Source organism: Echiichthys vipera, assembly GCF_963691815.1.
Source record: "Echiichthys vipera genome assembly, chromosome: 16".
Taxonomy (NCBI): domain Eukaryota; kingdom Metazoa; phylum Chordata; class Actinopteri; order Perciformes; family Trachinidae; genus Echiichthys; species Echiichthys vipera.
This window is the reverse complement of record NC_139841.1, coordinates 11906484-11927853: the sequence shown is the minus strand read 5'-3', so window position 1 is coordinate 11927853 and position 21370 is coordinate 11906484. Positions and strand designations below refer to the sequence as shown.

The following is a 21370-nucleotide window of genomic DNA, read 5'->3' as shown; positions in this document are numbered from 1 at the left end:
TTGATATGCAGGTGATATGAGTGATGTGTTATTTATTTTTTTGGGGGGGGCTGTCTTGCTGCCTCTCCTCATCGCTTCTGTCCAACTGTCTCTGTATCTGTCTGTCCCTCTCTCTCCTACTGACTCACTGTCTGTGGCTCTTTCATCCTCCCTTCTTACTTCAGTCTCTTGCTGCTGCCACTGATCACTTTTCTTTAACATACTCTCCCACTTCTCAATATCATATCCTTTCTGTCTTTTTGTTAACTTTTCTCCCTGTTTGCAGCCCCCCCTATTCCTCCAGGTCTACGTGCTTCTTATTTTCCGACCCAGCTCCTTGCTCTCCATCTCATTCTCCCCCACGCTTGTACATGCTGGTATACATAGTAGATTCCTCAGTTGCATAAAAAGAGAGAGGATCGCAGAGTTGTGAGGAGGGCAAGGAGGGGAGGGAGAGGGAGAAGAAAGAGAGAGGAATGAAGGAGAAAGTGGAAGGAGGGTAGGGTGGGGGGTGAGGGGGGCTTTGAAAAGGCTGACACTGGCTTGGACAATTAGCCCAGGGAGTCTGTCCTGGGGTGCTATTCTGAGAGGGGCTTTGGCCCCTGGGCCCTGGGCGCTGGGTCACGGGATGCCTTGACCCCTCCAGTCGACAGCTAGGCATGGGAGCCATTATCACGGCCTGATTGATTAGCACTGAGCGGAAATCCCTTTTCTCTTCACTCCTTGGGAGAAAAAGACGGGAGCTTTTTGTCCTTTTGCTGCTACTGGTTTAGTATTTGCCTGCCTGAATTTGGAAAGCTCTGTCTCCTTTTTTACTGTTGTCAGTTATGGAGGTCTGGTCTCTATATATCTTCTCTCTCCGAGCTTGTCTTTTCCTCTCTTAGGTGTTTTTTCTCCAAGACAGCATGCGTGTGTGTGTGTGTGTGTGTGTGTGTGTGTGTGTGTGTGTGTGTGTTGGAGTGGGTACTATATTTATTGTACTAAATTTCCCTCTGAGAAAGACACTGCAAAGATTTGTTAGGGGGCTCCCCAATATTCAGACATGTGATCTGATTGTGTTCTTATTTTCTTAAATTCTTTCACTCTCATCATTCTCTGCATTTCTATAAGTTGCAGAGATTTATTTGAGTGATGTATTCAAGAGACTACCAAGGTGTGTGAGAGAAAACTGTGGAGAACGTGATAAAAGACAAGAGTAGTGGGAGAACATATACTGTGGAACAGCTTGGGAAATCGAGCTACTCTCTTCAGTCTGTGTGTTTCCTTTTTCATTGTCTCCATCTCATTTGATTTTGATCTTCCTGGTCCCATCTCTCGCTAACTCTCACTTCTTTTGCTCTCCCTAAACACCCTCCATCCCTGCACCCCCCCCCCCCCCCTTCCTCCTCAGACTTGGAGTTTAGCGGGGTGTTTAGCCCAGCTCACGGCTGATCAAAGCAGTGTGTGTCAGACTGGGCTTAGCCCAGGCACTCCTAATAGAGCACCGTTTTCATGCCTAGTTGGTGGTGGAGCGGGAGGGAGTGATGGGAGGTTGGGAGGGAGACAGAGTGTACATGGGTGGGGGGGGTGGGGTGCAAATGGAAACACTTGCAGAAAGAGTTCAAGGGAGGGAAGGCAGCCCGATGGACAGGCTGACACTCGGAGGAAAGGGTGCATAAAAGAAAGGCATAGGCAAGCAGATGAGGTCAAAAAATAGGCAAAACGTGAAATTATGAAAAAAAAAGAAGTACAAGCAGAAGGAAGCAAAGAAAAAGAGAACACAGAGAGGCTGAGACAACCACATAGAGAGACAGGAAGACTGACGGGCAGTAAATGGCTTCCCTTTTCTAGCAGAGGGACCTTGCACCAACAGGGCATAAAGTTTAGGCCAGCACAGGATAGCTCCCACACATGGTTTGGTTTTAGGTTGGAAGCAACACCAGACGTGTGTGTGTGTGTGTGTGTGTGTGTGTGTGTGTGTGTGTTTGTGTGTGTGTGCGTGTGTGCGTGTGTGTGTGAGAGAGAGATAACGAGAAAAGAAAAAAAGATGTGTGTGTGTGTTATCCTGTGTGCATAGTAAGCATCTGTGTGCCCGTCTGTGTACTCGTATATGCCAAGCACCAGACAGGCATGCATGTAAACAGTATATTGATTTTTTTTTAACAGACTTTAGAGGCTTCTAGACTTCTTGGACAATGACCCTGAAAATTTGAGTTTTACGTCTTCTTATTAAGACATTTTTGGGAGAGGAAATAAAAAGGAAGTTCTCTGTAGGGTAGGAAAAGAAGTTGGTATTTTAACCTTGAGAAATAAAAAGTCCTTAAATTGAGAGAATGGTACTTGTGTCTTATTAAGGGGCCCGTGAAGGCTGAGAAAAAGATAGTGGTGACATTTAAAGTGATTCTCAAGGACCTGAGAGGGACAGATTGATTGAGAACTGATGTCAGGGTTGATTACCTGTCACTTAAAGACTGCTAGAGAAGTACTGTATCTGTATATCTGTTTCAACTGAAAAGCTGTAGATACTTTTGAACCTCTTCTCTCCCCTGTCATCCTTTTTCTCCTACTTCTTCCTTTACCTTTCTCTGTCTCCTTTCCTTCTCTCGTCCTTCCAACTTTCCCTCCCTCAACTTTCCCTCCCAATATATCTTCTCCAATCCAATTACCCTCCTTCACCCTCCTTCTCATTTTCCAGCTTCCCACCCTTCATCCTTCTCTTTCACTCTCTCAGGTCCACCCTGTCTTACCTTCACTCCTTTTTTATTTCGCCTTGTCTCTACTCTTCCATCCCCTTCTCGCAATGCTGGTGTTTATGTTTCAGACAGAAGAAAGGTAAGGTAAAACTAGGATAATATTTCCCCTTACATACTTACTGCCTGGGTAAACATCCTCGGACAGATGTCCGAGCGTGGGCCTGATCAGAGAAGGGGGGTGGGAGGGCAATCTCCCTGCTGTAACATACACAAAGGCAACAAATTGGAAGCCGGTGTGAAGACGTAGAGAGTCAGAGTCCTATTTTGCCTTGAGAATCACCGGGAGGGCTGGGTTTTGAAGCTTCTTTATTAACAAAGAGTAATACCGTTAACAGGTGAAGCTAGCAGGCTTTTTTCTTTTTACTGGCATTGAACATTGCTATCTCTTGTAGAAATAACAAACAATAGAAAAATTGTCTTGTTGTTGTGTTGCCTGTGAGCACTTGACCAAAGATTGTATGTTAGCAAAAGAACCACCACTCTACAATCTCAAGTTAACAGTGCACTTTTTGTTCAGCAAGACCAACATGATTTATGCTCATCAACTTAACAGCTAACCTGACTGACAACCAAAATTGTTTTCATGTCGGCTCTGTGGGAAGAAATCAAGTGTTTGTGTGTTGATTGATTCATTGATTTTTATTTCCCCGCCCACCATAGCGAATACAGGGAATGCCTGTAGTGAAACAGGAAATCTCAAAGCTCAAATCTCAAATCCCAGAGCCTTGATCAATCAATTTAGGTATGGTTATTCATTTAACATATACAGTGGGGTATTTGTGTGATTGATATGTGGGATTTAAAAGGATGTCTATGCAGATTAGGCTTCACTAAACATAACTTGATAGCGTAAAAAAAACATGGGGGATCTCAGAGACACACGTCAATGTGGAATGTATGTACATTTAATAAAATGGAATGTTCAAATGTTCCATGAGACACGCGAGTGACATACTTAATTTAATTACTATTTATTTTATAAACTGTGATCATTCATAATGAGACATGTGAAATTGTATTCTATAATACAGAAGCATTACAGAATACAATTTTCACCTAGAACTCCTCTCTCTGCTCCTTAATGACTTGTCGACTGCTACGTATTATGAAAAAATTGGCAAGTAGTCGTGAAACCCCTACCAGCAAGTACAGTAGCTCTATAAATTAAGGTGTGAAAAAAAGTAGGCTTTATAGTAGAATTTATATTTTATCAACATTTCATATGCTGCTCATCTAAATTTCAGGTTGAAGCAACAGTTCAATTTAGATACCACTGGAAACTGGTTGTCTTTGCCTTCTCGACCAACAAAAAGGGATTAAGTTACTTGTAAATGTAAAAAGCCAAACCTAATTTGATTTAATAAGGGATTCAAAAGGATTCAGATTTGATAAGCTGATTCACAGGAATTGGATTTAACAAAATACTTTTGAACCTCACCCCCAGGAGAGGCTAAGAGAGAGAAAAAGAGAGGGAGAAGAGGCTAAAGGAGTAATGAAATGAAGAATTAAATAGGTGATTTTGGTAAAGTGTTTTTACATACATGCACACATCAAAGATACATTACATGCCTCTGTGAAACAAAGGCAAGCAAGATCTTTGTACGTACCAAGCTTCCAAACGGCAGCAAAGACATGAAAAGCCAGTGCTCTTCTCCAGCAACGCACAGCTCCCACGCTCTCTGTCTACCCTCTCTCTCTTTAGTTAGATATGCCACTTGCTGTGTGCTTTTATCTAAATGCACCTAAGGGTGTGAAAACATGACAAGATTTTGTTGAGATTTGGCCCCAATTAAGCTGCCTCACATGCATTTCAGAGATCTGCGTTTTACGTTGGTTTCCTCTCTGCACCCTGAGCTGGAAGATCTGGCTCGGAGGGGGACTCTGTGTGTAATTATTTTGGTAATTCGAAAGAACTCTTGTGCTTTCTTTGTACATTTTTAATACAGAGAGGACATGCAGATATTAAAATACTCATAAAACTCAAAATAACTCATCAAATAACCTCCTATGTATCAGGACCTTCAATTATGTAAAGTTGTGAGATGTTTTTTTAAAAAAACAAGCCATTTGTGATTGTGACTTTCTCTTATTGTGTGTGAGTCAGCCAGTCTGACTGTTACAGCTGTCAACTTATATGTCTGCTAGTGGGCCAGTGTGCATATCGACCTGTGTGTATATCTGCTTGCCCCTGCTTCATTTTCATCTTTAGACAGCTCTCCGTTAAGCCCCTGTAGCATTCTTGCAGCCCAGGCAATAGAAGAGTTTGACTCCTCTAACTTTATGATCAAAGCAAACGAGGGATGAAAGGACGGAAATGGTTAAACCCTTTTTATGAATATGCATCACTTAAACCCCCCCACCCAGCACTCGAACTAGCCCCAACTCCTCTATACAAATGTACATGCCCAAAGACACACACAAAAGCTGAACCTCCTTAGTAATTTTGTATTACAATTTTGCATTTTTATGCAAGTGTATTTCCCCCACAGCAAATGACCATCTGAAGGACATTTACATTCTGTAAACATAAAGATAGTCCAACATGCTACCTGACATCGGCAGCACACTTCATCTTATTTAATATATGCTAGAAACGTGCACACTTATTTTTGCATTCTGACACATAAAGTGCTTGCATTCAACATAAAAAAATGACGTCCTAAGACACACATACACACACTGTATGTTTAAGTGCATCTTGAGGATAAGCAGAGCAGAGTAATATGCCTCCAGGCTACAGTACAATATAGTATGTATGCAGTACAGCAATACATGATGAAACTTGTGAGAGAATGATTCCACGGGGAAGTAGATGTGCGATGTGTATTCCCCCATCCATTAATCTATCCATCTGTATCTATATTCAGTCTGTTTACTGCTGCTTAGTACAGTTTTATAGGCGTACATGCTATATGTATTTTTTTATTAAACATGACCATGGTATAGTCTATTTTGTATACTCCTGTGTGAATTAAATAATTGACACATGAACTATTTTCACACTTTAGTGCAAAATGAACATAACTTGCAACAATAAGGGCATTAAGGATTGTCCAAATGACCTTAATAGTGACGTTATGCAGTTTGGCCACTGATATTTCAACATTGTGATCTAAAACGATACAAGAGAACAATATATACAATAGTAGAAAGAATCGGAAAAGATCCTACTATTTTCAACGTGGGGACATTCACACTTTTCGATTCAAAGATCTTACCCCTGGTGCTAGGTTGTGGTCACACCAGATACATAGAAATGAATGACACCTGATAACAAATGTTCTGCAGCCTCTTTTACATTGGTTGTTGAATCAAGGGAATCAGTGTCAGATTTTATTTAGATGTAATTGCCAGTTGTGGTTTTTCACCTCGGGTTTGTTAGCACTTCTCCAGTTAATTTGGCCAATGTAGTGGTCAGAGTTTTCCTCACTCAGCTGCTCATCTGTATGAAAGGGTGGTAATGTAGCATTACCCTGTGCTGAAATCAATTATTCCTTCAATAACCTGCTCCTTTGAAGAAATGCATGGCTGCACAGTATGACTGCCAAGAGAAGACATTTATACTTTGATCTATACTATGATCTCTAAATTAACCATGTAATATGAGCAGAATGATTTGTTTTGATCCTTATGTTTGTTTTTATATTTTTCATTTTTACTATGCACAGTTCTTGTTATGTAGTAGGTGGCGGTCTTATCATCCAATATCCGTTACTACCTGGTCATTCTGCAGTTCTAGATGTTCTCTTCATGTTATTCATATCTGACCAATCTCAGCGTATGAATGAGCAAGCCTTGATAAATGCGGCGGCTGAATTCGATCGTCATTAAAATGTTACGCCCTTAAATATTCCTGGTTCGGAGGCCTCGCCCACTGAGGTCAAACATGGAGAGACGAAACACTTGTAAGAAAAGAAACCTTTCCGACACACAGATCGGCATCGTGACATCCGAGCTCCACTGAGACCTGTGTGCGCGTGTGCGCACTTGTGCGGACAGGTGTTGTGCCGTATTCAGCACCCCTGACGTGAAATGCACCCCCTCGCATTATAGGTGATATTCTGGATCAGAAGGCTGTTGTTTCCACCTATAGGAGTAGTTTATATACAGGTAACCCAATTAAAAGCACTCACTTTCGAACCTTTGAATTGCAAGAAAAGCTGGGATTATATTTAGGAAACAGTAAGTCAAATACATTCAACTGGCTCAAAAGATCCATTTCATTCATTTTGTAATTGTGGCTGCAGTATATTTCCACAGAACATACAAAAAGGTGTTGTTTTGTGTTCGCTATTATCCAAGTTTGTGATTTTTAACTCTTTAAAATAGTTTAAAGACTGTAAGTAACCATTGGTCTGACCGTTGTGGGTTACCTGTGTATAAGCTACTCCTATAGGTCGAAACAACAACCTTCTGATCCAGAATATCACCTATAATGCGAGGGGGTGCATTTCACGGCAGGGGTGCTGAATACGGCACAACACCGGCGCTCTTGCTCTGTAGCGGGGTTTGCCAGCGGGGTTATTCGGTATTCTGCGTCTTAATTCAATGTCGGGGTCGCGGGGGGCTGGAGCCGAGCTGTTTCGAAATATAAAAGAATCGCGTGTGACCTCCTCATTGAGAACTTACCTGTCTAAATGCTCGTGAAATGTTGCCTTTTTTCTGCATCCCAAAAGGTGTAAAATGAGATGAGTGAAGATGTGTGACTGTCAATATGTGAGCGGTAGAATTCCAGGAGACAAACACTGACAACTTAAGAAGTTAGACAAGAAGAGGTGGGGTGTAGCTAACAGCAGACCAGACTTAGAGACACAGAGGTTAGATAAGTAACCGGAAAAGTTCAGTTGGACAACAGGCAAGAATGCTTTATCTGAGGCAGAATAGGAGAACACAACACGCATAGAAGGTCAGACAGGACAGAGGACCCTTGTAGCTAACAACATATGTGACTTATTGAGGGAAAGATTACAAGAGACTGGAAAGACGACTCAGGAGGTTAGGAGGAAGCTAACAACAAAAGTGATTGTGGTCAGAAAAGAGGAGCAAGGAAAGAAGAACACAGGAGATTCAATTATGGAGCAGAAGACAGAACGAGAGTGGATGTGGAGGTAAGGGGAGAAAAAGAACGGTTAGGAAAAACTATCAACAGACACAATCAAAGTGTAGTAAGAGAAGGATGGACACAAAAAAGGAGAATGGTGAGCACATGAGTGCCTTACACTATGACAGCCACATGCTTGATTGAGGTCAGAGAAGAGGAAGGGGTGCAAGGATTAGAGAAAATGAAGGGGACATATTGGATAGGTTTAGAGTCAAGGTGATGGTTGGAGATGTGACAATGGTCATTGCACAAAAGACAAATGGAAGGAGAGGTGGGAAATCAAATGCAGTGCCAGTGAGGAGGGCTGTCAAAATTGACGTTTGAATATTCCTTCTTAAAAAAATACATAGGTTCGAATATTTGAATATTTTTTTGCACAGTATTTCCTTAAGAGGGCAGACCAATACGTGAGACAATAATTAGGCTACTTGTAGAGGTATAATTATCTCAACATTAACATGTATTTTAAGAGTGCGCCCTACCTACACATTACAAAAAAGAAATGCATAAAATAATGTCTTGTATACTGTCAAACTTTATTTAAAGATCGTAGACCTCAAGAGTGTGCAGAAGGCTGGACACGACGCAGATTACACCGCGGTCACATAACTTTAGCGAGTTCGTATTTTTGTCATATTCAACCGATTCTCTTACCGTTCCCTGAATTTGTCTCACAATTTCAGCATAGGCCCTTACAGACGGACATTCCCAGATCTCATCATCTCTCCAGTTAGACATTTTCGTTGCGTCTTTGTGGTATCCCCCCCCCCCCCCTCTTTATTTTTTCCTGTTTATAGAGACGTCAGCATGCCCACTTGCTCCCACTTGTATTATCTGGACGACTGGCTAGGCTCACACAGACAGGGAGCTAAATGTTTAGATTGATTTAGTGAGCAGGGACGTAGTGCTAGCCTTTTTTTCCCAAAGTCGAAATATTAATATTAATGATTTTACAGTATTTAAACAAAAATATACTCTGTACTGTGTGAAATATGCCCTAGTTATGCAATTAAGAATATAGCAATCGTTTGGGATGGTTGAGTTTATAGGCATTGACTGATTGAAGGTTAGACATTGATCTTGAATGGATGAAGTTATTAGATGGTTAAGGTTGGGTATTGCCCTTGAATGGTTAAGATTAGTACAGGTTAGGGTTGACAGAAGACAGAAGCCACAGCTCGTCTCTCTGAGCACATGAACGCATGTTCATCACATCAACAACGCTGAGCTGACTGAACACAGCTAGAGCTGCTGGAGGACATTAGCTACCTGTTTTAGTAGAAAATGAACGAGAGTTTAAAAATATTTGTCATATATATAAACATCCTAAAGTGTGTGTGTTTTCTTTCTTATTTTCACAACATCCGACAACGAGTGTTGTTATTGATTTTGTATTGCTCTAATCTTTATTTTAAATTCTTAATTTGTTAATAATTCTCTCCCTGTAATGAAAATTAATATCGAGTATTTTCCTGGGTATCTGTATCAAATTCTAGTATTGTGACAACCCTAGTATAGGTTTTCAGGAGTCTCACAAGAATTTTTGTGAGTTTTCACAAATCTAGGGTTACCATCTAGACCTGACCAGTGAGGAGAGACAAGAATACGGGAGGACAAATGCATCACAGTTTAAAATTTGCACAGCGCTAAATATCAAAATGGTATTGAATTTGGTTTTTCAAACAGGTTCACATCAGCTTCTCAGGACACAAGTGTGCAAAATGCAAATGCTGGTACAATTTGGAACATACTTTACCGAAATAACCTGGAGACATTTTTAAATTGGATTTTTGTTTTTTTGCCCCCACAGCCCCAGTTTTTCTGTTACTATATAATATATTCACGTCTGCTCCAACAGTACATCAGCAGTGGGATGCTGAAACACAGCCACCTTCATTTATTTCCATGTTTACCTTTTTTTTAAACTCAAATTGAGACCTGACATCCCCATCCCGGTGTGTAGGAAATGTTTTAGAAGTGAGCCACATTATTAATAATGCAATGCGTTAAAAATTAATGAATTTCTCATCAATTGGAAAACCAACATTAGGGCTCCCACTTTAATGACATGCAGATATCTCTATCTTTTTGGGGGATTTTTCAGATATATTTGTTTATCTCAGCTATGAAATATATATAGACTTCGGAAAGGCTTAGGGCTGTGCCGCTGGCACTGCTGGCTGTAGGTGTGCGTGTTTGTGCAGTTTTATGTCCATCCGATATCTTTGCCCAAGTGTGTGAAGCTGCTATCTGTACATGTGTGTTACTGCTTCTGTCCATCTCTTTCCATATCCGTCCATATATTTGCTTGTTGATGTTTATATAAACTTGCCTTTATTCACAAGTGTGTGTGTGTGTGTGTGAGAGAGAAAGAGAAAGAGTGAGTGCCTCTCACAGAGCCAGGGGCTTTTAATCTATTAAAGCCTGATCCTTAAACACTAATCAATGCACCCTTTTATATTTCCATTACAGTGCAGAGGGAAAGGGATAAATAAAGCATGACAGGGGGGCTCAGTGGTGGCCACATAACATTGGAAAATCCCAGTGGTTGTTCAAATGCACAGGAAGAGGCTTGACTTATTGGTGTCAAAAACAAGTTGCAGTGCTGTTGTGGTAAATGTTCATTTAAATTCATTTGATACAAGATTTAGTTTCAAAATAATGAAGGCAGCTCGGTGCAGTAGCTGTTAGCACAGTCGCCTCACAGCAAAAAGGTTGTGGGTGATCCAGTTTCCTCTCACAGTCCAAAGGCATGCAGGTTAGGTCAGTTGGCAACTCTATTGCAATATTGGCCACCAAATTTGATCAGGTCTTAGGTCTTAGAATGGGCAGCAAAAATGCATCTGCAATTAAATTGTTGGGTCGTATTAGCCAATAAGGAGTTATCCTCAGCCCAGTCCCTACCCCTTGTATCTTCCCTCTGTCGTTGAAAAAGAGACTAAGAACTTGAGATTTTATTGTAAAAAATAATTCTATATTTTCATTCTGTTAATATATTTTTATTTATTATATTGTATAAAATTTTGCCTCTACAACTGGAACAATATGATCTGATCTGTGTCCATACAGTTAAAAGGATTATGAATGTGTATACTTGACACCTCCTCTTTTCATTTGGACGGATAATTGCCTGTGCTTACACAATAATCTGTGCTTTTTTTGTGCAGTGTGCTCTATTATGAGCCTCATGTCATTGTTCTCCCACCCCTCTTTTTTTTCTTCCTTGCAGTATTACATCACATATTCCCTTTACACCATGTTTAACTGGTGATATATGCACTGTAGCATTCAGCTGTCATGAGCGAACACTTTCAAGCTATGCAGCGGACAATACGCGCTCCCGTTTTAGGGATGATTTACAGCAAATGACTGCAGTGGAACAGGAAGCCACAGTTGCCCCCTGCCCCCCTCTCCACCAATCCCATTTAAACCTACTAAACTGAGAGTATTTGCCTCTCTTCAGACCACACTTTATTAGCTATGTCTGCTTGTGTACATGTTCCTCAACCCCAATTAATTTAGTATACTTAAGTGGCAGATTTGCATTAGACTGGGCTAGCCTTTGGAGGATACTTTATTAGTGTTGTCTGGGTAACCTGCACCAACAGCCCCCAACGCCTGCAACCCCACCCATCCTTTCAGTTCCAAAATGCACACACACATTTATTTCAGCATACTTAGCAAACAGTATTTTCTTCGCTGGAGTGTACGTGTGTGTTTTCCTGCTCTGCTGTGGTAGTTTATTAGCGATGTCTCCTTTGATAGTTAGTGTGCACGCTTGATTATGGCTGAAAGGGAGTGGGCTGGGCGCTGGGCCGGAGGAAGTCTGCCTAATGATATTAACAACATCCTTTATTGGGTAGCTACTGCAGAGAGAGAGAGGGAGCAGAGTAAAGAGACGGGAGGGAGGGGGAATGGAGTGAAAGAGTGGGGAGTTAGAAAGAAAAAGGGAAATGAGGGAGAGAAAATTTTGGGTGAATCAAAGAGACAGTGTGTATGTGTGTGTGTGGTGGTGGTGGTGGTGGTGGTGGTGGTGGGGTAACCTTGTAAGGCAATTTTAGCCAGTAGAAAAACAAGGAAAAGGTCGATAGACTGGAGGCCAAAAGAAAATAAACAGAGTTATGAGGCAGGGATAATCGCTGCACAAGTGGCCCTTAACCAATATTATGATGATAGATACTCTCACGTCATCTTCATATATTTTACAGAACAGTTAGTCCCTCTGTGCCCCTTTAATAGAAACTTTCGTATCACAAATCGCCTAGCAACCCAGTCTGGCTCCATCATGAGGGCCCACAAGGGGATTAGCTATATGTAAATGATGGCTAAGTGTCTAACAGCTAGCCTGGACAAACAGAGATACCTTGGAAAGGATTGCGGTGATGCTGATCAAGTTTAGCAATGTTTATAAGCAACAGTGATTGGTCTGAAGGTAGAGATTTGTGTTTAGATTTAGATTTGACATTATTGGTTAGCTGAGCAGACTCTGTGACTAACAAGCTGAAATCAACAATCAAGAATCATCAATTTAAAGCTTTATTTATGGTTTTAACACTCAAATGATGAAGAAGTCAGATGAGGTGACTATGCCAGTGGTTAAATGTCTGGTTAAATGTTTCAGGTGTCCAGTGTTAAAGCAGGGCATTCCTTAAACATAATGGCAACTTGAATCACCATGGAAGCCATAAAATAGTATGTTATAGGAGGTTGAGGATGTAAGGACAGAGATGAATGAGAGCTAGAGGCGGTTTGATATACAGTACAACTATCAGTGTTTCCCCTACCATTATATTAGGCGCTATTAGGCGTAAATTCGGTCGTGCAAAGAAGACAGCGTTGGAGATTTACTTGTTCAAAGATCGTTTGTTAATTTTTTATGGAAGAAGCTACTCTCCTAATGGGAAAAACAAATAAATAAATGAATTAAATAATTTCCCCCTGGGATTATTAAAGCATTTCTGATTCTGATTCTGAAACTGAAACTGATCAGAGATCTTTTATTATTTGTTTTGAGAGGAGGATTCACTCCTACAAAAAAACAACTAAAACAGAACTAAACAAACTGATTTTTGATTTAACTTTTGACTGTTTCTGTCGGAGAACATTATTTGGACCTTTTGGAAAATTATTTAAAAGACATTTTCTGATGCCGAGAGTACCTCATTGTGCATTACACTGATTTAAACTGAGTTTGCATTGTGGCTGTAATCATTGCTTGTATAATTGTGATCCTTCTATCTGGTGATTTTGAACTTTTAACACTGATTCATTTATTCATATGGGGATTGACCTTTCAATATGAACCTAACCATTAAATTGTCTGATTAAACACCGAATGGCACGCTTAGAAAAGAACATTCAGGCAATCTGCTACAGTGCGTTAGAAACACATGAAAACCATGATTCCTTTAATTTTTCTTGTCATTGCAGCCCCCCTCCCCCCACCACCAAACGTTGTAAACCTGGGTGAAACACTGACTTTATTACAGTTATTATCATGGGGGCTATACCACCATCATAACCTCTTGCAATAATTCACTCAATCAAATTAAGTGAATTATCTTTTTTAAAATGTAGTTTTCAATAAAATAGAAACTTTCTTGGGGAGGGGCAAAATAGAAACTTTCTTGGGGGGGCAAGAAAGTCAATGAATCTGAATCTGAAAAGACAAACAACAATGGGTTGAATGCTGAATATGAGGTTAGTTGTTTTCACTGGTAGTTGTGCGTTTTAAAAGGGGCATTGTATGCAAATTTTCAGGTTCATACTTGTATTTGGGGTTTCTACTAGAACATTCCGCTTTACTGTCATTAGTCAGCATTTCTGGGTCTTCCACAGCTGCACTCTCAACGTTTCTGCAACATCATTGCAGTCAGGGAATTACAGTCAGGGCACTGTAGCAACAGTTTCTACTGATGTATGGTATAGATTTAACATCACAACCATACAGAAGTCCTCGTGGCGGGGCGGGCGGTGGCTGAGTGGTTAGAGTGGTCGCCCCATGTAAAGAGGCTTAATGTCTTTGAGGCATCGGCCGCGGGTTTGACTCCGACCTGCGGCCCTCTGCTGCACACCCCCCCCCCCTCTCTCACCCAATTTCCTGTCTGCTCTATCTAATAAAAGGCTTGAAAACTGACAAAAAAGAAGTCCTAGCGATTCGTTCAAAGGCACAGTTTCTGTATACAGCTTTTTGCTTGTCTCTGTGGATTGAGCGTTTTGATACTTTCGCAGTATTTATATACAATCTTGACCTGCTATATAATAAAAAATAAAAAACATGGGAATCTGACTTTTTAGAATAAGGGACCTTTAAGGTCTGCAACAAGTAATTGGAGAAAAGCGAGAAGATTTGTGTGTACACCAATGTAACACTTGCATATTTATGAAAAATGGGCTTAATTATTGTTGCCATATACGTGTATTTTAACACATGCACATTATTCTTTTACTCCTAATATATTGAACTTCATACAAAAGAGAGTCAAGATCAAAGGAGAGGGATTATATACACTGGGTCTGTGGTATTTCTTCCCAACACACATTCACACATGTACACGCTAGATCCAATACCAAGCACAAAAGACAGGGAGTGAATGGTGAGGGATTATTTACATAACCGGTTTATGTTCCTTTGTGTTGTTGAAAGACACCAACAGACACAAAATGAGATTGAGGTATCTTCTATAATGTGGCATTGTACGGTAGAGAGAGCGGAAAACACACACCCACATACTGTACACTTATAGAGAAATGCACATTATTATTATTATGGTAGGGATTTTTTATTTTGAAAACTAAATAAAAAAACGTAACAAAATTTCTGTTTTGTGAGCACATGGGATTTCTAAATAATAAGCCTCAAATAGACACACACAGGGTCAAATCTATAAAGAGGAAACATGAGACTCGCAGGATAATGCTTTACTTTAAGGTCAAATAAAATGGGTTTTACTCTGCTTTCACTTTCAGTTTGGATACAAAAGTCTACAAAAGGGAGAATGTACACCTGTGAAGTTGGCAAAGGAAGCCTCACTGCCCTCTTAAATTGAGAGAGGTCATTTGTTTTACATCTTCAACCCCTCAACAATTGTAAAGGCTGTACTCAAATCAGAACATTTCAATTCTATGCAAAGACTTGACTATTCAATCCTTTTTTTCTCATATAGACTAGCTGGCAATCAGAAAATCCCTTGGCATGACTTTCAGTGTTTATTTCTACCACATTTACATAGTCCAATCAGCTCGCCAGAGTTTCACAATGAGCAGAAAATATTTTTGCGCTTCTCAACGGGTGGCAGTCTGCACAGTTTGCAAGTGGGAAATCAACTTGGCATCAGAGATTGGCAGCTCAGTGTGGGAGGATCACCTTGTCTCGTCGCATTTCCTCTTTGGCAGCGACAACAACAACCGGCTCAGAGTAAAGGTAAAGCTGGCTCACGACTCTCGCTTTACTGCACCCCTCACTCGAACCTCCCCACTTTTCGGGCCCGTGGACCTAATGCTCGCTGCGCCCTCTCTACCCGTGAGGAGGGACAGCTGTCAACAGGGGCGGACTGTCCTCAGTGCGTCAGTGGTCTTGAATCGTGGCCCGATCTTATTTACCATGCTTTGTGGGTATGACTTTTTTCCGTGTCATCACCATTCATATCTATAAATTACCTGTAGCGGTCGCCCTGCTAAGACATAATGTGATGCACACTGAATACTGACGGCTCTACGTCGACTGGGGAGTCACAAACTCATCTACTCTTAGGGGCCAGCCCTAACAATTATGTCCTTGATCCACTTTGAAGCTCGTTTTCTTACAAATCTGTTTGTGCATGCTCTTGAATCTTGATTTTCAGATTAATTAATACTTTGCTTCGTGCTCCACTTCAATTTTTCCAACTCATTTAAGAAATGCTGTATGAGACAAAACAAAGAAACAGCACTGATGGGAGAACAATTTGGAGCTCTTTCTCGAAAGAACTTCTTTGTTTCACTGTAGTCACTTATAAAGAAAAAGCAGTGGCACAGCTTAAGTCTGTTTTGGAGAAAACCATGCATGAAACAGCATCTGTTAACAGATGCAATCAAAAGACAATGTTCTACCCTGTCTAGCACAACCACCAACACTCACATAAATACATACAGAGCTGTCACACATGCACGTTCCACCTCACGCACAAATACTTGCACACAGAAGGCAAATAACAGTGTGTTGATTGTTAAGCAGCACCAATGCTCATCTCCCACTAACACTCAGCGAAAGCTGTCACCTTGAGAAGCCTCGCTCCACACCAAAAAATGTCAGGGCTGGCAATTTCCTCTGTTTACCTTGGCAAGGTGCCTAAGGTCCCATACTCCTCACAGGTGTGTGTGTGTGTGTGTGTGTGCGTGTGTGTTTGAGAAAGAGAGATTGTGTGCAGGCATGTTTATTTATCTGTTTGCAGGCATGTTTGTCTTTGTACAAGTGTGTGTCAGCTATGTGGCATTTTTATTTTTCTGTCTGAGTACCTGTGTGTGTGTGTGTGTGTGTGTGTGTGTGTATATGTGTGTGTGTATTTGTGTGTGTGTGTGTGTGTGTGTGTGTGTGTGTGTGTGTGTGTGTGTGTGTGTGTGTGCGCGCGTGCGCAAGAAAGAGAGCGAGCGATAAGTAGACAAAGACCGATAAACACACTCATTCTCCTGTACTGTGTCTCTCTGTAAGCGATGTCAGCATCTCTCTGCACCTGTGGTTAAGGAGACATATCAAACAGTCAACAGTCAGGCTGTCAGACAAACACACACTTGCACACAAGCAAACACAAATGGGCGTACACGTGAGCTAAATGTAGCGACAACATTTTGAAAGTCCACACGTCCTCACTTTGCAATAATCAGTGTAAGCACACTTACACATATGGTACATGTCAACAAGTGCATGCATACACAGCCGTGACACATACTGACTGGCCGACACACATGCAGCAACACATTGTGTCACCTACCACGCACAGACACACACTAGTCCGTCTGAGTAAAGATATCCTTTGTCTTTTCCCACATTCTTTCCCCAGGTAGGACGTCAATGCCTTCCGTCTGTGTGTGTGTGTGTGTGTGTGTGTGCGAGGGAGAGCGAGATAACATTCACCTATCTTTGACTTGGAGGCAGAGTTCATAATATTCCCTTATCAGGAAGGATTAAAAAGTAGAATACCCTCATACACTTTGAAAACCTCCGCTTCCATCAGTGGGTTTGTGTGTGTATGTGTGTGCGTGTGTGTGTGTGTGTGCATGTCTCTATCTGCTTTTTTTAATTGCATCTTTCATGTGTAATTGTTTGACACCGCTTCTTTGAGAGTTGCTAGCGTCTGTTGAGTGTGAAAGTTTAAACGTCGTGTTTTGTGACTTTTAACTGGATTTTTGCATGGTTGATAGTCACCTTTTATTTACCTTTTATTAATTAAATCAAGTACTGTTTTAACATCAGAAAGCTGGAATTATTTTACATTCACTGCGTCCAAAGAAAATCACTTTAAATGTCATTGTGAAGGAGCAGGTTTCCTCACATCAATGTACTCCAGCAAAACAACACTGTCAATATGGAAACAACCCTGGCAAAAAAAACAAAATTGGACAGAACATGTAAACTGGCTGCCTGAAGCTCCACAGTTCTTCGGCCAACAAACTGATGCCTGGTGGATAAAAAGCCTGGCCCAAACACCAGCTGAACACACCATCTGTTTCTCTGCGATCCCACTCATTAGGGATACGTATTTTTTTACTTCCCTTGTCATTTCATGGCCAAAGCTATCATCCTACTTTATTCTGCCATCATGTTCCAATTGTCATTACATTTCTGTTATTGGGTGTAGATTTATCAGAGCTTACCATCTTGTTGTTGTTGCATATATTGAGGCTTTTTTGATGCTCCCAACAGATTGTTGATTGCATCTTTTCTTTCAATATTAATATTTATTCAGTCAAATAAGCCTTTAAAGGGGAAGTTTGCTCAATTTTAGCTTCATACTTGTATTTTGAGTTTTATGAGAACATGTACATTTAATTGAAAAACACATTTTTTTTTCTCATAAAGTCTGTCTGAGTATACCTGTATTCACCCTCTGTCTGTTTCTTTAGCCCACCTATTGAAAAAGCCAAGTCTGCTCTGATTGGCCAGCATTTCCGGGTCTTCCGCATCTGTGGAATGACAGCACTGTAGCTGCACTTTCTATCTGCATTTAGTTACAGAACGGTACAGAAGTATCTACGGCTCATTTAAAGGCACAGTTTCTGAATGTGGGCTGTTGGCATTTCTCTGTGGATTTAACATTTTGATACTTTAACAGTATTAATACAGCTTAGCACCTAGACCTGCTTTATAATTAAAAAAACCCCACAGAAATCTCCTTTTTTGAAATATGGGACTCTTAATGATATATAATGTTTTGGTAAAATTTGCAAACAGTAATATAATGCTTCCATTTTAACCGCAGTTTCATAACATTTCGCTAAATTAAAAAAATGCCAAATTATGTCCGACAACTTTCAGGGGATCACTACCACCGCTGTGTTCATTATGTTTTTTTGGAGAAGCCACATTTAAAAACCAATGGACTGATTCACAGGGAGCCCAGAGGCAGCGGTCATGCTAGCCTTCTGCCATTTTTCCCTCCAGATGCAACCTTTTACATGCTCCATCTGTGGCTCTGTGATCGTTCTCAACAGCCACCTGCAGTTGTTCCATCGCTGACAGGCACAACCAAAATTAGTCTCATCCACCCCAATTTTAGAAACATTATATTTGTTAATGACACACCTTTGTCTGTGAATGTGAAAAATTGTTTTTATTTAATCGTTGCAACACAGTTTTTTCTTCTTGTGATCTCAAATTCTGGCTGCCGGATCATCTGGCTAAGAGCTGTACAAGATAATCAAAAATTCAATAGTAAATCCATCATTAGGAGGACAAGTGCTATGTTAAAAGAACATTAGGCTTTGAGACTTTGCATATGTGTGACAGTGTTTGCAGACTTTGCATGTACACATGTGCTTTGGGAAAATGCATGATACAAACTGTGTTTTTAAGAAAGAGAATGTGTCAGCTGGGATGTGTATGTGCATGTGCGCATGCGTGCGAAAAGTGGATTAGATTTCACTGTGAAGGCATGTTGAACAGTCGGTCAATTTCCTGCCACACGTTCAGTCTTCCCTCCCCATGACAAATTCCTCGATTTCCTCACAACACATTCCTGATGCATTATTTGTAATGGACATTATATGGTCCCACATATTCTGTGTCTCTCAGAGTCTGGGAAGTATCAAGTTGCTTGTGCATTTCTGTGAGCAAGTAAGAAAAAAAGAAAGAAAGCAAGAGAAAGACAGAGCAACATGTAAGGCATCAATATTTTATCCCCTAGTTGTAGAAGATTTAAAGTCATGCTAATGGAGTTTTCAATAAAGTAGGACTCCTGGCTTGCTTTATTTGAATTTCATGGCTTTTTAATTGTCTGTATTTAGAGCTGATGCTACAGTATCTCAATTTAGACTTTTTTTTATTGACTCCTAAGTACTCACTTTGCCTAGTTTGTTGTTGCTATTATGCAGTCAGTTTTTCTATGCCACTACTGTTAAAATGTGTTAAGGAAAATGTCCCTGCAAACAAAAAAATCAGTTGACACCGTCACTCTATACTTGCAATGGGTTTGAAGGCAGGCAGCTTTCAAAAATATGTCACGTTACATCCTGTCTCAATCCGTTAAAGTAGAAACACGAAGCCACATAATGGCCTTAAAATATTCTTCAGAGCTTCCTTCATAAACAATGTACTAAAATGAGCTTTTCAAACCAGAGGGAGAATTTTGTCTGTGAAGAATAAATGAATGTTTGTAGTGGCAGAGGGGGAACTGACTTGGCTTGAGGCACCCATATTGTTGAAGAAAGTTAAGGAGGTTTAGCTCAAGTGTGAAATCCATATTGAAGCCCTTCAGTTATGCTCAACTTGACGGGTTGCTTGTGTCTGTGTGGGTGTATTTTTACATCTGTCTCTCTGTGTGTGTGTGTATGCACATGCACACACATAATTCCTTTGTGTGTGTGTGTGTGTGTGTGTGGGGTGTGTGTGTGTGTGTGTGTGTGTGTGTGTGTGTGTGTGTGTGTGTGAGAGGGAGAGAGAGAGAGAGATAGAGAGAGAGAGAGATAGAGAGAGAGAGAGAGAGAGAGAGAGCGTGTTATCCTATAGAATATATGACCATGCATCGGTATGTGTGTATCGCACTGGTATTTCCATTTAAATGCATCTGTGTGTGTCTGTGTGTCTGTGGTATAATTCATGACCCTCTCCTATTGCTTAGATCCCCTGACTGGTAGCTCAAAAAGACCCAAATGTAGAAAAAAAAGGTCCATATGTTACTTATCATGAGCAGCCATATTTCTTCATTACTAAAAAGCAATTTGTTTTAATTGCCTACTTAGAAGTAATATGGCCTCAAACTAGCATTTTTTCCCCAGAAAAACCTAAATGAAATATGAGAATGCCTATTAACTGCCAAGATTATGTTATAATAATCAGAAAATTGAGTTGTCAAGACTAGAAAGCCTCTTTTAGATGGTCATTACACAGCGTATGCTGCGTGTATGTGTGTGGGTGTGTGTTGTGAAGTACAGCTATGGTTACACTCTGGATTTTTGTAACAAATTATCCAAGTTAAAGGGTACATATTGTACATATTTGCTGGTTCATACTTGTGTTTCAATTTGCTACTAGAACATGTTTACATACTTTCATGTTCAGAAAACACATTCTTTTTCCCATACCATCTGTCTGAATATACCTGTATTGACCCTCTGTCTGAAATGCTCAGTTTTAGCGTGTGTCTCTTTAAGCCCCCATTGCAAAAAAGCCCAGTCTGCTCTGATTGGATTGTGAGAAAATAAGTAATTGCAAAGGCAGTTCTCAAGCCATAGGTGGAGACACTCAGATGGGGGCCGTATAGTCTAATGAGCCTACATGTGACATGGGAAGGGGCGCCAAGTCTGAATGGTTTGTTGAATCAGATGTTTTCTGATCAGGCAGCCCAAAAAAACTTACTTGGTGGTCTTACTTCACAGTTTGTGGGTTGGTAGGCATACCGGATAGCCAAATACATATGCACAATTTCTGAAAGTTTGGGTATGAGTTTTTCATAATTAGTCCCCTTTGTCTACTGTAGAGCTGCTCACTTTCAATTGGTGGGTCCACGTTTAAAAACAAATCAGTTGATGTTTACACTGAAACCTATTTGTAAACTTAAAGGGAATAAAATAATCATCATATCCATACTTTAATGATGCAGATTGCTACATGACTGCATCTCCTTGCATTACTATTGCCTGATTCCTCATGACCTCAGTGTGCACTCCATCCCGAATGGCTGAAGGGGTACTAATTAGTGTGTAATAATCCCAAATCTTCAGTGCTTTAGTTTTATAAAATAAATAGCCTATATAAAACACATCACTGAGTTGTAAGAATTCTGCTTAGTCAGAGGTCATGAGTGGCTTTTTCTGCGACTTAATTTCACTGATAAATGGCTGTGAGTAATGCTTATAGGGGACA

General features: G+C 40.6%; 1 protein-coding gene across 1 annotated transcript in view; it reads left to right on the top strand.

Annotated features, from left to right (window-relative positions):
- The window catches only part of cntfr (ciliary neurotrophic factor receptor), a 257452-nt gene that overhangs the window by 707 nt on the left and 235375 nt on the right, over positions 1-21370 (top strand). The gene's annotated exons all lie outside the window — the stretch shown is intronic.